Here is a 13,576-nt window from a genome sequence, read left to right as displayed (position 1 = left end):
ACTATCACATATTTGAGTAAATAATACCTTGAAAAGAAAGTCCATTAATTTTTAGAACTGTGTCACTTCAACATAGGAAGAATACAGATTTACAAAAATATCATTTTAAAAATTAAGAATCATGTGTTATGGTCAAGATAATACATCAGATTGGTATAGTTTAACCATTGTTTTTAAAATTTTGGACTCAGTCTGAGATTGAATTGCATTTATGATTTCAATTAGCTATTCCAGCCAAGAACCCTGATGAAGAGATGGCACAGAGTAACTGGAATATAATAAAGTGCCAAGTATGATTTTTTGGATTCTTCTCATGCTTTGAGAATAGGAATATCTTAAGACTTGATAAAATGGTGCTATTTTATATTTCCCATTTGACTACTTTAAAAGGTTCATTGTCTTTTAATTAAACTATAGGGGGAAGAGCAGAGATTAAAAGACATAGTTCTTAAAAGGGGATGGCTTTAACTGCAAGTTACATGAGTGACAACACCCCACTAAAACAAGATGCAGTGCAGCAACAGATATTTTTCCTTGAAGGCTCCTCTTTTCTGACTTCCGCAGTAATTTGGAGTTAATTGGTGCAGCTTCTCAATACAAGACTTTGTGTTTTATGTTCTTTGATTCTTCCTTCTATCTCTTTCAGCTGCTCTTTTATCTTCCCTTTCAGGTAGTGCAATACAGCTTAGGCAACTAGATGTAATAATGATGTAAACTAGTTTAGGTGAGAAACTTAGATCAGCATGCAGATAGCATGAAAACAATGCACACTAACCATTGCCAATTTGTGTTTGCTTAGCCTTTGCTTGGACTGTGTACATGCTAAAACTATAGGTTCCTGTAAAATCAATAGATAATGCTAGCAAAACTATTATCACTCTCTCTTCAGGAAATTGGCTAATAATAGAGAACCTCATGAAGTTTGGTATTAAATAATTTTAAGACTTGTGAGAATCTTTTCTCTACTATCTTACATAACTGAATAGAAATGTAGAGGTATCAGGCAACAAAAGTGTGACTATCAATGTAACTATAGAACTTCCCATCTCTATAATGTCACCTTAGGGTGGTACAGGATGGGGAACACCCAAGAGACTAAAGATTGGTTAAAAGTGAGTGAAAACTGGCAACAAGAAAATGCCTACTGAACATATGATTGGAGCCAATTTATGAAAATCTATGTTTTATAAGTGTTTTCCTACCATTATCTTTGCAAAAAGATAATGAACTTAGAAATAAAGTAATATTGGGTTGTAGTATTAGCAAGATAAATGAACTTTCATAAAATTACACAGGAAAATATGTACACATTATATACCTTATGCCATATCTAAGCTCTTTGTCTCATCCTTTGCTCAAATATTGCATATCCAATGGGTAATATATGTATTTATATTTAATTCAGAACCCATTACTTTTATTACTACTTATACTAAAAATCAAGTCAAAGACACATTGCATTCTGATTTCCAAACAGATAGTATATAGCTGAAAAATAGACTAAAGCTATAATAAAATGGGAAAATGGGTTCATGAAATTAAAAGAAAGCTTAAAATACTCAGGGTGTCAATGAGTAACAAAATATCATGTAGTAACCATGGAGATGATGGCTTTATTTGAAGTGAGGGGAGGGAGGAGAAAGCTAGAAGGAGGCAAAAGCACAATTGGGTCTAAAATTGAATTTCTCTGATAAGGCATTTCAGAAGCAGCTTGTCTTATTCACTCAGCAGCAAAATAATCATATGCACTTTAATAATCTTTATTTCACAGGAGCGCATTGCCAGAGTAACAGAATGTAAGCAGAGGAACAGCACCTTGCAGATCACAAAGGCAAATTTGTGGAAAGAAATTTCACTGAGTTTCTCTTTTTCTTGCCAGGGTAATAACGGCTCTTATTTTTCCTGCACTATTTAATAATCTCACATAGACATTCTTTTACCTTTCCCTTTTTCATATCTGTTCAAACATGGACTATAGCATAAATCAGGAACTGTCAAGCTCAGTGGGCTAAGCAAAAAACAGATGTTATATCTTTAGCATTTTTATATAATTATTTTTATTGCTATTTTACCACTGTCTCCAACACTTCCAACCTTATTGTTGTTTTCTTCTCTCCATAAACCAATCTGATGATAATATTCCAAGAAAGAGGGCTTAAGGTGGGAATTGGTATTCAGCTATATTAATCTGTATTTATTAACTAAGCTTGCTTGCATGAAGATTTTAAGGAGGAGATGGTTGCAACTGAGGCATTATTTTTAGAAGGAAGTAAATTGAATTATAGCAAGTGGACTAAAATGCATTCAGGCCAGAAATTCATTTACTGAAAAAATAATGATTTCTTTATGATCATGAACACACACTCAAATATACACACACAAGGAGGGAAGTTAGAACCAAAATACCATAGGACACAGAATCTAATAAATTGGCCTTTTTTAATATTAACAAAATGAAAGTTTCCAGTGCTTTTTTTTTAAAGAGTGTAAAAACTGGAGATAATACTATGCCTACTAAACATCTGATTGGGGCCAATTTATGAAAATCAATGGTTTATAAATGCTTTCCTACTATTATCTTTGCAAAAAGCTATAGCTTGTAAAAATGAATTTAGAAATAAAGTTATATTGGACTGTAGTATTAGCAAGATAAATAAATGAGCTTTCATGAAATTACACAGGAAAATATGTTTACATGATAAAGGTTTGACTTCCACCAAGAATTTTAAGTCAATTCTACCTCTTAGTTTTAACATGCCCTCTGAATGCAAATCTGTGTAGTTTATATAGTTCTTTCTGTGGGTATGAAGGAAAAGTATCACCCACAAAGTAAACTGTGCATGGTTTCATCCTAACATATTCTGAACTTTGATAAGATTTATTAAAATGTAATTTTTAGAAATTATTCTTTCTTACCAGGTAAATCTTGCACAAATACCAAAACTTAAATTCATAAAGCTACCCTAGACATAGTTAATGGCAAAAGAAATAGTAAAATTTGAAAATGCCAAGCAAAAACATGTTAAAACAGCAAATTACAGGGAAAACATTCCACAGTGTTGTAGCTAGTGTGTTTCTGATGCTCGTGGAAATGGGTCATGTTGAAATACTAAGATTTCTGATATTCAAGAGGAATTTCAAACCCAAATGCTGTGGAAGTCAAAGCCTGATTCTCATTAAGCACAATTCAGAGTTCTAGAGATTTTCAAACCCAGCAGACTCTATTTTAGATTGTTTCTCCGTATTACAAAACCATTGATTTAAAATCAGCTCCTGATTTTCATTCTACATAGAGTCACTTTATTTGGGGCTTTCTGGGAGCCACTATCTTCTTTGATGGAAAATCTATTATTTGACCTATCTGATGTTAATTATTTCTTAATAGCCTATGAGTTCCCTAAGATAGTATTACCAGAAAGGCAGATATCCCTCTCCTTGAGTTCTTCTTGACCTGTAGATTCTCTAAGGAGAGTCCTCTGTGGAAGAAAGATTATTGGTTTTGTGAAAAGAGTAGCATATCTGTTTTCTTGGGATTTGAGCCTTTATCCCTGCTACATGAAAATCATCAACTCCACCACATTTTTAATTGTTATAAAGATGAGCATATGGCTGCCAATAAAAGCATGGAGATAGGTGAATACAGGTCAAATGGTGATCTCACTTCAGCTGTAAATATCTTGAAATCATCTGCTGATAGGATAAGCTCGAGGCAGTTTTGGAACCACATGAGACAGAATCTTAAAATGAGACTCCTTATTTATGTTAGCTGAGGCCCTAGACAAAGGATTTGAAGGTGAGAGAATAAAACATGATCTAGTTCTTACATGAGGAGGAGGGGGAAATGAGTTACATGATTTTCAAGATATTTAACCATGTCTAGTTTATAAAGGATTGGGAGTGTATGAGTCAGGGAACAGACTGGTCTTCCTGTCAATAAAAACAAAAACAAAAACAGAGACTAGCTACTGTGCTAAGTGTCCTATCACACTTCCAAGGGGAAGGAGTCAGGATGCAACTCCCTTCATATGATCAGGAGAGAGGGGCTTTCAGAAGATTATCTGGGGAGCATAAATAGTGACTCCTGCCATGTTGGACTTGAATCTGACTCATGCCCAAGACTGATTGGCCACATGTTTTGAAAGTGGAATGACAAAGAGATGGCTTTTTTAAGTGACCTGTATTCTTAGAGTTTGTAAGAACAATTGTTGCTTAAGTTTATGTCATGGAACAGAGGTGGTCCATGTGCACAGGAGAGATGATACAGATTGTCTTAGACCCATATACCTGAATAGAAAGTGTCAGTGATGCCAAAAGTCAAGTGAATTACCATCTTTTCTAGCATAATAAGTGAAGAGAGAGCTTAACTAAATCAGATTATCTGCAGGTACCTGTCACATCCTATTTCTCCTGTAAATGGTCAACCTACATTAGGATTGAATTGGGAAAAAAAGGTAGCTATAATTTTGATTATTGAAAGTTTTTATTATTTTACTAAGATTAGATGTGCCAATGGTGTATTTTGATCACCTGTTAGTGAAGAAAAACATCAACTCTACCCTAAATTTCATGAACAGACATGGGAAGCCCCATAGAATAAATTAAAAGACATTCTGAATGTCAACAGTAAAGTTTCTTTATAATAAAGAAGTTTTTCTTTTTCAGCCTAATGTGTGTGTGTATGTGTGTGTGTGTGTGTGTGTGTGTGTTGGAAAATGGTGATCTTGAAAGAATAGAAAAGTTTGGTGTTGGGAAAAAACATTGCTAATTTCTTTTGATCCTCAGATTATTATCTCTGGCTCTAGGGCCAGTAAATCAATGCTTTATTCTTGGCCCTGTCCATACTTCAGTGAGAAAGTACTAAAGTCAGACAAAAATCATAGTTATCAGGAAGATTTTCATCAGATTATTTTATCCATGTAATCTTTTCTCCTCTTTAGAAGCCCTTCTACAGCTTTACTTGATTTAATATCTCCCTACTCTCTGTTTTTGCCCAGAGCTCAAGTAACGGAATCAAAATCAAGGAGAATTGATTAACCTAAAAACTCGATCAGATTTTTACTAAGTATCTGAACGTTCCTGATAGTATTTTTAAGAAAGATTTATTTACTTATTTGAAAGGCAGAGTTACAGAGAGGCAGAGGCAGAGAGAGAGAGAGGGAAAGAGAGAGAGAGAGAGAGAGAAAGAGAGAGAGGTCTTCCATCCGCTGGTTCTCTCCCCAGATGGCCGCAATGGCCAGAGCTGAGCTGATCCAAAGCCAGGATCCAGGAGCTTCTTCCAGGTCTCCTACATGGGTTTAGAGGCTCAGGACTTGAACCAGTTTCTACTGCTTTTCCAGCCCATAGCAGAGAGCTGGACTGGAAATGGAGCAGCCAGGACTTGAACCAGAACCCATATGGGATGCTGGCATTGCAGGTGGCGGCTTTATCTGCTACAGCACAGTGCTGGATGTGCTTTAAAGAAAAAAAATGGCTGCTTTAAAGAAAAAAATAAAATAGTTGTTTTACTGCATTGCTAAAAGTAGGCCTAGACAAAAGGATTTCTTCCCAGTGAGGTCTGTTTGTTGAGTGCATATGAGATGGACTTTCTATAAAGCTAGTTGCAAGAAGGTGTTTGTTCTGAGAAAGAAGCAGCACCAAGGAAATCTGTGCAAATCCTGCTGGCTTTTAGAGTCACAGAATGAACAAAACATGAGCAGGAGATGGATGTGGTCCAATCAAGTCAAGTCGGACTCTAGTCGAGGAAACAAGGGACTCTCACTTCAAGTTGAGGGGACCCGACCAATATGTGCCATGCCCAGGTGCCTGAGAGTTCTGTCAGTGCATATTTTTTAGCTGTGTTCACTGCTGCTATGAACACGTACTCACTATTTGGGTCATGCACACTTGATTGATATTTCTCTTTTGTAAGCTGAAAAATAAATATGCATTCAAAAATGTAGACTACTGCAAAAGCTGCACATCCTATGGGTAACCAGAACTTCACCTGGCAACAGAGCTTGTGATTCCTAAATATGCAAATACTCTCCTCTGAGAATCTCTACTTGAAAAGGAGGAGGGTCAAAAATTGATAGTTTGCAAAAGTAATAGCTGGCATGAGAACTGTCCAAATTATATAGGAAAAAAGAAACTGTTGTTGAATAATTGATATTGACAGAATTTCAGAGCCTTAATGGACACCGTGTTTCCACTCTCCTTTGTCTGCCTGAAGTCACAGAGGACTTGCCTCCCTGTCAGCAGCTGCATTTTGAATTGCAGGACAATCTCGGGGTATTTGCATAAAGTTTGAACACCTCCATTCTGAAATGTAAACATCTCATACTTGGCAGAGTCATTGATGTCTCCTTAAAGCGATTCCAACACAGCCAAGGAAAGGTTAATGTGTCTGGAGTTCTCTGCTGAAGACCTCACTGCCAAGCCCCATCTTTGGGCTTTAAAAGCTGTGGCAGGGGCCGGCGCTGTGGTATAGTGGGTAAAGCCACCACCTGCAGTGCCAGCATCCCATATGGCTGCAGGTTCCAGTCCAGGCTACTCCTCCTCCGATCCGGCTCTCTGCTATGGCCTGCAAAAGCAGTAGAAGATGGCCCACATGGGAAACCCAAAAGAAGTTCCTGGCTCCTCATTTCGGATTGGCGCAACTCTGGCCATTGTGGCCAAATGGGGAGTTAACCAGTGGATGGAAGACCTCTCTCTCTCTCTCTCTCTCTCTGACTCTCCTTCTTTCTCTGTGTAACTCTTTCAAGTAAATAAATGAATCTTTAAAAAAAAAAGCTGTGAAAGACTAGTTACAAATACTGGCAAATTTTCAGATTTCCTTAATTGATACCATCTTTAATTTACATTTACAGAAAAGGTTGTTTTTTAAATCTAATTATAATGATCTACTTCTCAGCAATTTCCCTTTTATCTCTGTCATTTTATTATTGTTCTGACCAAACTACTGATTTCTTTTCACAGTAATGACAATATATTTTATATTGTAAGGTGTGTATCACTTTTAAACTTTCTTTTCTTTGAGTTTAGGCATATCACTTATGAGCATCTTTAGTATCTTAACTGAAGGCAGTACTTACACTGTGAAGCTGAGTCATCAGCTTCCTCAGAGTTCTATAAGTTGTCCTGATGAAGTTCATATACAAAATTTTTCAGGGCTATCTTTGTCCAATGTAGTCATTCACAAGTACCAGGTAATATACTTAGTACATTTCTTGATTGTTACGGAACTTTAAATTTCACTAGATTTAAAAGTTAACATATTTTGAGCTAATTCTAATAAGCAGCACAATCTTTGACTTATAATTTTATTGTTTTTTAAAAAATATTTCTTTTTTAATGTATTATAATAGTCTACTTTTCACTAGCTTTCCCATTATCTCATTGCCTGTCTATTATGGCTCCTACTGAATTGCTCATTTCTACACACAGTAATCACTTTATTTCATAAAAATCCAACATGTTTTTATTACTGTCTTTAAGATTACCATCACCTGTATTTTTCTTTAATATCCCAGTGTATTCCAGACCTGCCACTGTGAATTCATGGCCATGTTGGTTAAGTGTTCATTATGAGGTCATGAACTCCATCAAAATTCTATAAGTTGTGCTAGCAACCGTCATGCACACATGTTTTCAGAGACATTTTAGACCCACATGATAGTCACTCTTTTCAGGTACTTTTTTAGGCTCCTTTCAGGTTCTTTTCTATATTTCATGAAATTCTAAACTTCCCATTAATATATGAAAGTTTCAATAGAATGAGTTAAAAATCCATCTATTTTAAAGATTTCTCTGATAAGTGTATGATCTTCATTTGATTTACATTTTGTGAAAATAATTTCATTTTCCTTTTTAAGGTAATTGTTATCATTTCCAGTAATTTCCCTCATATTTGCTTGTCATTCTGCTACTACTTCTAGAAAATAATTGTTACTTACCCTGGTCACAGTGTATTTTCTTTCTCTCTTTCTTTCTTTCTTTTTTTTTTTTTTTTTTGACAGGCAGAGTGGACAGTGGGAGAGAGAGAGACAGAAAGGTCTTCCTTTGCCGTTGGTTCACCCTCCACTGGCCACCACGGCTGGCGCGCTGCAGCTGGTGCACCGCACTGATCCGATGGCAGGAGCCAGGTACTTATCCTGGTCTCCCATGGGGTGCAGGGCCCAAGCACTTGGGCCATCCTCCACTTGCACTCCCTGGCCACAGCAGAGAGCTGGCCTGGAAGAGGGGCAACTGGGACAGAATCCGGCACCTAGACCGGTACTAGAACCCGGTGTGCTGGTGCCGCAAGGCGGAGGATTAGCCTAGTGAGCCCTGGCATCGGCCAGTTTATTTTATTTCATAACACCTGGATCCTCTTTTTATGTATTTATTTTTTGTGTGTGTGTTTGAGCTTATATCACCTACATGTATCCTTGGTATCCCATTTAAAGCTAATCTAACCACTGTGAACTTGAGGTCATCTTGGTTGTAATTTTTAAAACTTTTATTTAGTAAATATAAATTTCCAAAGTACAGTTTATGGATTACAATGGCTTCCCCCCCCAATAATTTCCCTCCCACTTGCACCCCTCCCATCTCCTGCTCCCTCTCCCATTCCGTTCACATCAAGATTCATTTCCTTTCTTTTTTTTTAAATGTTTTTTAACTTTTATTTAATGAATATAAATTTTCAAAGTACAGAATATGGATTACAATGGCTTCCCCCCCATAACGTCCCTCCAACCCGCAACCCTCCCCTTTCCCACTCCCTCTCCCCTTCCATTCACATCAAGATTCATTTTCAATTCTCTTTATATACAGAAGATGAGTTTAGCATACATTAAGTAAAGATTTCAACAGTTTGCTCCCACACAGAAACATAAAGTGAAAAATACTGTATGAGTACTAGTTATAGCATTAAATCACAATGTACAGCACACTAAGGACAGAGATCCTACATGAGGAGTAAGTGCACAGTGACTCCTGCTGTTGACTTAACAAATTGACACTCTTGTTTATGGCATCAGTAATCACCCTAGGCTCTTGTCATGAGCTGCCAAGGCTATGGAAGAGCCTTTTGAGTTCACCAACTCTGATCATATTTAGACAAGGTCAGAGTCAAAGTGGAAGTTCTCTCCTCCCTTCAGAGAAAGGTACCTCCTTCTTTGATGACCCGTTCTTTCTGCTGGGATCTCACTTGTGGAGATCTTTCATTTAGGTTCCCCCCCCCCCCAGAGTGTTTTGGCTTTCCATGCCTGAAATACTCTCATGGGCATTTCAGCCGGATCCGCATGCCTTAAGGGCTGATTCTGAGGCCAGAGTGCTGTTTAGGACATCTGCCATTCTATGGGTCTGCTGTGTATCTCACTTCCCATGTTGGATCATTCTCTCCCTTTTTGATTCTATCAGCTAGTATTTGCAGACACTATTCTTGTTTATGTGATCCCTTTTGTTCTTAGTCCTATCATTACGATCAATTGTGAACAGAAATTGATTTTTTTGACAGGCAGAGTGGACAGTGAGAGAGAGAGACAGAGAGAAAGGTCTTCCTTTTGCCATTGGTTCAGCCTCCAATGGCTGCCGTGGCTGGCGCACTGTGGCTGGCACACTGGGCTGATCCGAAGGCAGGAGCCAGGTGCTTCTCCTGGTCTCCCACGGGGTGCAGGGCCCAAGCATTTGGGCCATCCCCCACTGCACTCCTGGGCCATAGCAGAGAGCTGGCCTGGAAGAGGGGCAACTGGGACAGAATCTGGCGCCCTGCCCAAGACAAGAACCTGGTGTGCTGGCACCACAAGGCAGAGGATTAGCCTATTGAGCCATGGCACCAGCCAAGATTCATTTTCAATTATCTTTATATACAGAAGATCGATTTAGTATATATTAAGTAAAGATTTCATCTGTTTGCACCCACACAGAAACACACAGTGTAAAATATTGTTTCAGTACCAGTTATAGCATTACTTCACATTGAACAACACATTAAGGACAGATCCCACATGAGAAGTAAGTACACAGTGACTCTTGTTGTTGACTTAACAATTTGACACTCTTGTTTATGGCATCAGTAATCTCCCTAGGCTCTAGTCATGAGTTGCCAAGGCTATGGAAGCCTTTTGAGTTTGCCAACTTCAATCTTATTCCAACAGGGTTGTGTTTTGTTTTTAAAGAAACTTTCATTGGCCACAAAATTGCATAAGTTTTTCTGACAATTTTCATGTATACAATTTTTCAGAGACTTCTTTGGCAAATTTGGTCATTCTCCCTTTCCAAGTATCATATTTGATGGCAATTATGAATTTTTCCAGAACTATGACATTTATCTTTGATTTCTGAAAGTGTCAATAGTTTAATTCAAGTTACTGACACTTTTCCTTCATGGTTATAATGGTTTTTGATGTGGATTTCTAAATTTTGTGAAAATTTTTGATTTATATTCCTTCTTAATATATTGTAATTATTTAGTTTTCAGCAATTTCATTTATATCTGTTGGTCACTCTATATTGCTCTTACAAAATTGCTCACATCTTTCAAAGTGATCATCATTTATTTATTTCATATCATCTGCATGCTTTTTCATCTGTTTTATAAATTGTAGTTAATACTAATACCTGTATATTAACATCCTAGTGCAAGTCAATCTTAGCAGTAGAATCCCATGGCCATCTTGGTTGTTATTATGAGGTCCCCAACTCCATCACAATACTACAAATGTTCCTGGCTACCATATTTTACACATATTTTTAAAAATATCTTAGACTCATTTGATAATTCATCATTTTCAAGTTTTTTTTTTACTTTTTCTGGACTTTATGGAATTTTAACTTTATCTTTTATTTTTAAAGGTTCTAATAGAATATTTCCAGATATAGACATCTTTCCCTCAAGATTTTTGTGGTACATTACAAATTTCCACATACCTCTGGCCCCTTATCCCCTAATAATATCTCATATCATTATACTTATATACTTATCACAATTAATGAACCACAGCTACAGTTCTAAACTTTTTAATCCAAATTTCTTTTATCTCTTCCACCCAGCCCAGAGTCTGTCAATTAACATTCTGTGTTTAGAATAAGTTTTTCTTTTAATATTAACTTCCACATGCAAAGGAGAACAAGCAGTTTTTGTGTCTCTGAGTCTGGCTTATTTCACTCAATGTTATGTTCCCTATTTGTAGCATCTATTTTACTACAAATGACAGGACTTCATTCTTTTTATAGTTGAATAATAGTTCATTGTGAATATATATCCCATTTTCTTTATCCATTCATCTTATTAAGCATATTTGGTTGATTCCATATTTTTGTTATTGTGAACAGTTCTGCTATAAACATGGTGGAGCAGAATCTCTTTGATACAATGAGTTTAAATATTTTGGATAATACTCAGTGTTGGTATCATTGGATCATATGGAAATTCTATTTCTAGATTTCTAGGACATCTCAATATTGTTTTCAATAGTGACTGTATAAAGTACACTCCTGATAACAGTGTATAAAATTCTACTTTTTCTATATCCTCACCAGCATATTAATGCTCTCTCCTTTTTGATAATAATCATTGTGATAAGGGTGAAGTGATATTAATTTGCACTTCCCTGATAGCTAACATTATTGAGCATATATATGTGTGTATGTGTGAGTGTGTGTGTTGATCATTTGCATTTACACTTTTAAGAACTGTCTATTCAGGTCCTTTGCTCATTTTTTAAATATGTATTTATTTATTTGAAAGTCTGAGTTACACAGAGAGAGGAGAGGCAGGGAGTCAGAGAGAGAGAGAGAGGTCCTCCATCCAATGGTTCACTCCCCAATTGGCCACAATGGCTGGAGCTGTGCCAATCCAAAGCCAGGAGCCAGGAGCTTCCTCTAGGTCTCTCACATGTGTGCAGGGGCCCAAGGACTTGGGTCATCTTCCACTGCTTTCCCAGCCAATAGCAGAGAGCTGGATTGGAAATGGAGCAGCTGGGTCTCGAACTGACATCCATATAGGATGCCGGCACTTCAGGCCAGGGCATTAACCTGCTGTGCCACAGTGCCAGCCCCTCTTTGCTCATTTTTAAACTGGATTGATTTTTGAGTTACATATGTACTCTCATATTAACCCTTTGTTGGAGCTTGCAAATATTTTCTCCCAATTTTTCAGACTTCTCTTAACTCCCTGATTGCTTCTTTTGCTGTGCAGAAGCTTCTGAGTTTGATATAAATTCATTTGTCTAGTTCTACATTTGTCAGTGTTTTGGGGGTCTTATCCAAGAAGTCATCATGTTACACAAATATCTTGGAGAGTTTCCCCCTATATTTTCTTTCAGAAAGTTCAGAGCCAGAGATTAAAATCTTAAATTTAGGTTTTTGATCCACCTTGAGTAGATTTTATATATAATGAGAGGTTAATACCACACACACACACACTTTAGTTTTGAAGAACTGTTTATTGAAAAGACTACCCCTTTTTAAATGTACATTCTATGGAACTTTGGTCAAAAATCAGTTGCCTGAATGCACATGAAGTGATTTCTGGACATTTTATTTTCTTCCATTGGTCTATTTGACAATTTTATATTATTACTGAAACTTTGTAATATGCTTTGAATCAGGTACTATGATGCCTCGACCTTTATTGAAAAATGAAATGACACAAATTGCTAGGTACAAGATCAATATAGGGCTTGGCATTATGGCATAGCATGTAAAGCTACTGCCTACAAAGCCAGCATTCCAAATGGGTACCAGTTTGAGTCCTGGTATCTCCATTTCAGATCCAGCTCCCTGCTAATAGCCTGGGAAAGCTGTGGAAGATGCCCCATGTTCTTGGACCCCTGAACCCATGTGGGAGACCAGAAGAAGTTCCTGGTTTCTGGCTGGCTCTGGCCTGGCCTAGTTTAGTTGTTGTAGCCATTTGGAGATTGAAGCAGTAGATGGAAGATTCTCTCTCTCTCTCTCTCTCTCTCTCTCTCTCTCTCCTCTTTCTCTCTCTCTCTGTAACTCTGCCTTTCAAATTAATAGAAAAAAATTAAAAATTATTTTAAATGAGACATATCTATCCATCTAATCAACAGAATTGCTATGTACAAAGAAGACACAAATAGGAAACAATTTTAAAGGACACAGACTAGAAAATGAATACCCATATGAGAAATGAAACAAGGAAGGACTAATCTATGTAATATCTTCAAGTGTTATTTAAAAAATATACAGTAGTACATAATTCCTATCAGTTTGTTTGACAAAGATTTTAAACAAAGTTTGAGAAAACATTGTATTTTCATCAAAATTGATACAGGCATTTCTTTTTGGTGATTTTAGCTCCCACATAAAAAGGAGGACCTGTGGTATTAGTCTTTCTGTGTCTGTCTAGCATGTTTTTGTTTTTGCTTTTTCGCTCAAGTTTACTTTGCTATTCTGGGTATTTTTTTCATACATATTTTTGGATTGTTTTTCTACTTCTATAAAGAATGTCATTGGTATATTGACAGGGATTACACTGAATGCATACTTAAGATACTATAGATTCTTAATGATAATCTTACAATCCATGAGCAAGAAATATATTCACATTTTTATGTCCTTGATGATTTCTTTCATCAATATTTTATAAATT

General features: G+C 36.7%; 1 pseudogene; it reads right to left on the bottom strand.

Annotated features, from left to right (window-relative positions):
* Window positions 1–5,731: 5,731 nt before the first annotated feature.
* The window catches only part of LOC100358844 (inducible T-cell costimulator pseudogene), a 39,891-nt pseudogene continuing 32,046 nt past the window's right edge, over window positions 5,732–13,576 (bottom strand).

The sequence above is a fragment of the Oryctolagus cuniculus genome, unplaced genomic scaffold (assembly GCF_964237555.1).
Source record: "Oryctolagus cuniculus unplaced genomic scaffold, mOryCun1.1 SCAFFOLD_80, whole genome shotgun sequence".
Classification (NCBI taxonomy): Eukaryota; Metazoa; Chordata; class Mammalia; order Lagomorpha; family Leporidae; genus Oryctolagus; species Oryctolagus cuniculus.
Note: the sequence above shows the minus strand (reverse complement) of the source record. Positions and strands in the feature narration are given on the sequence as shown.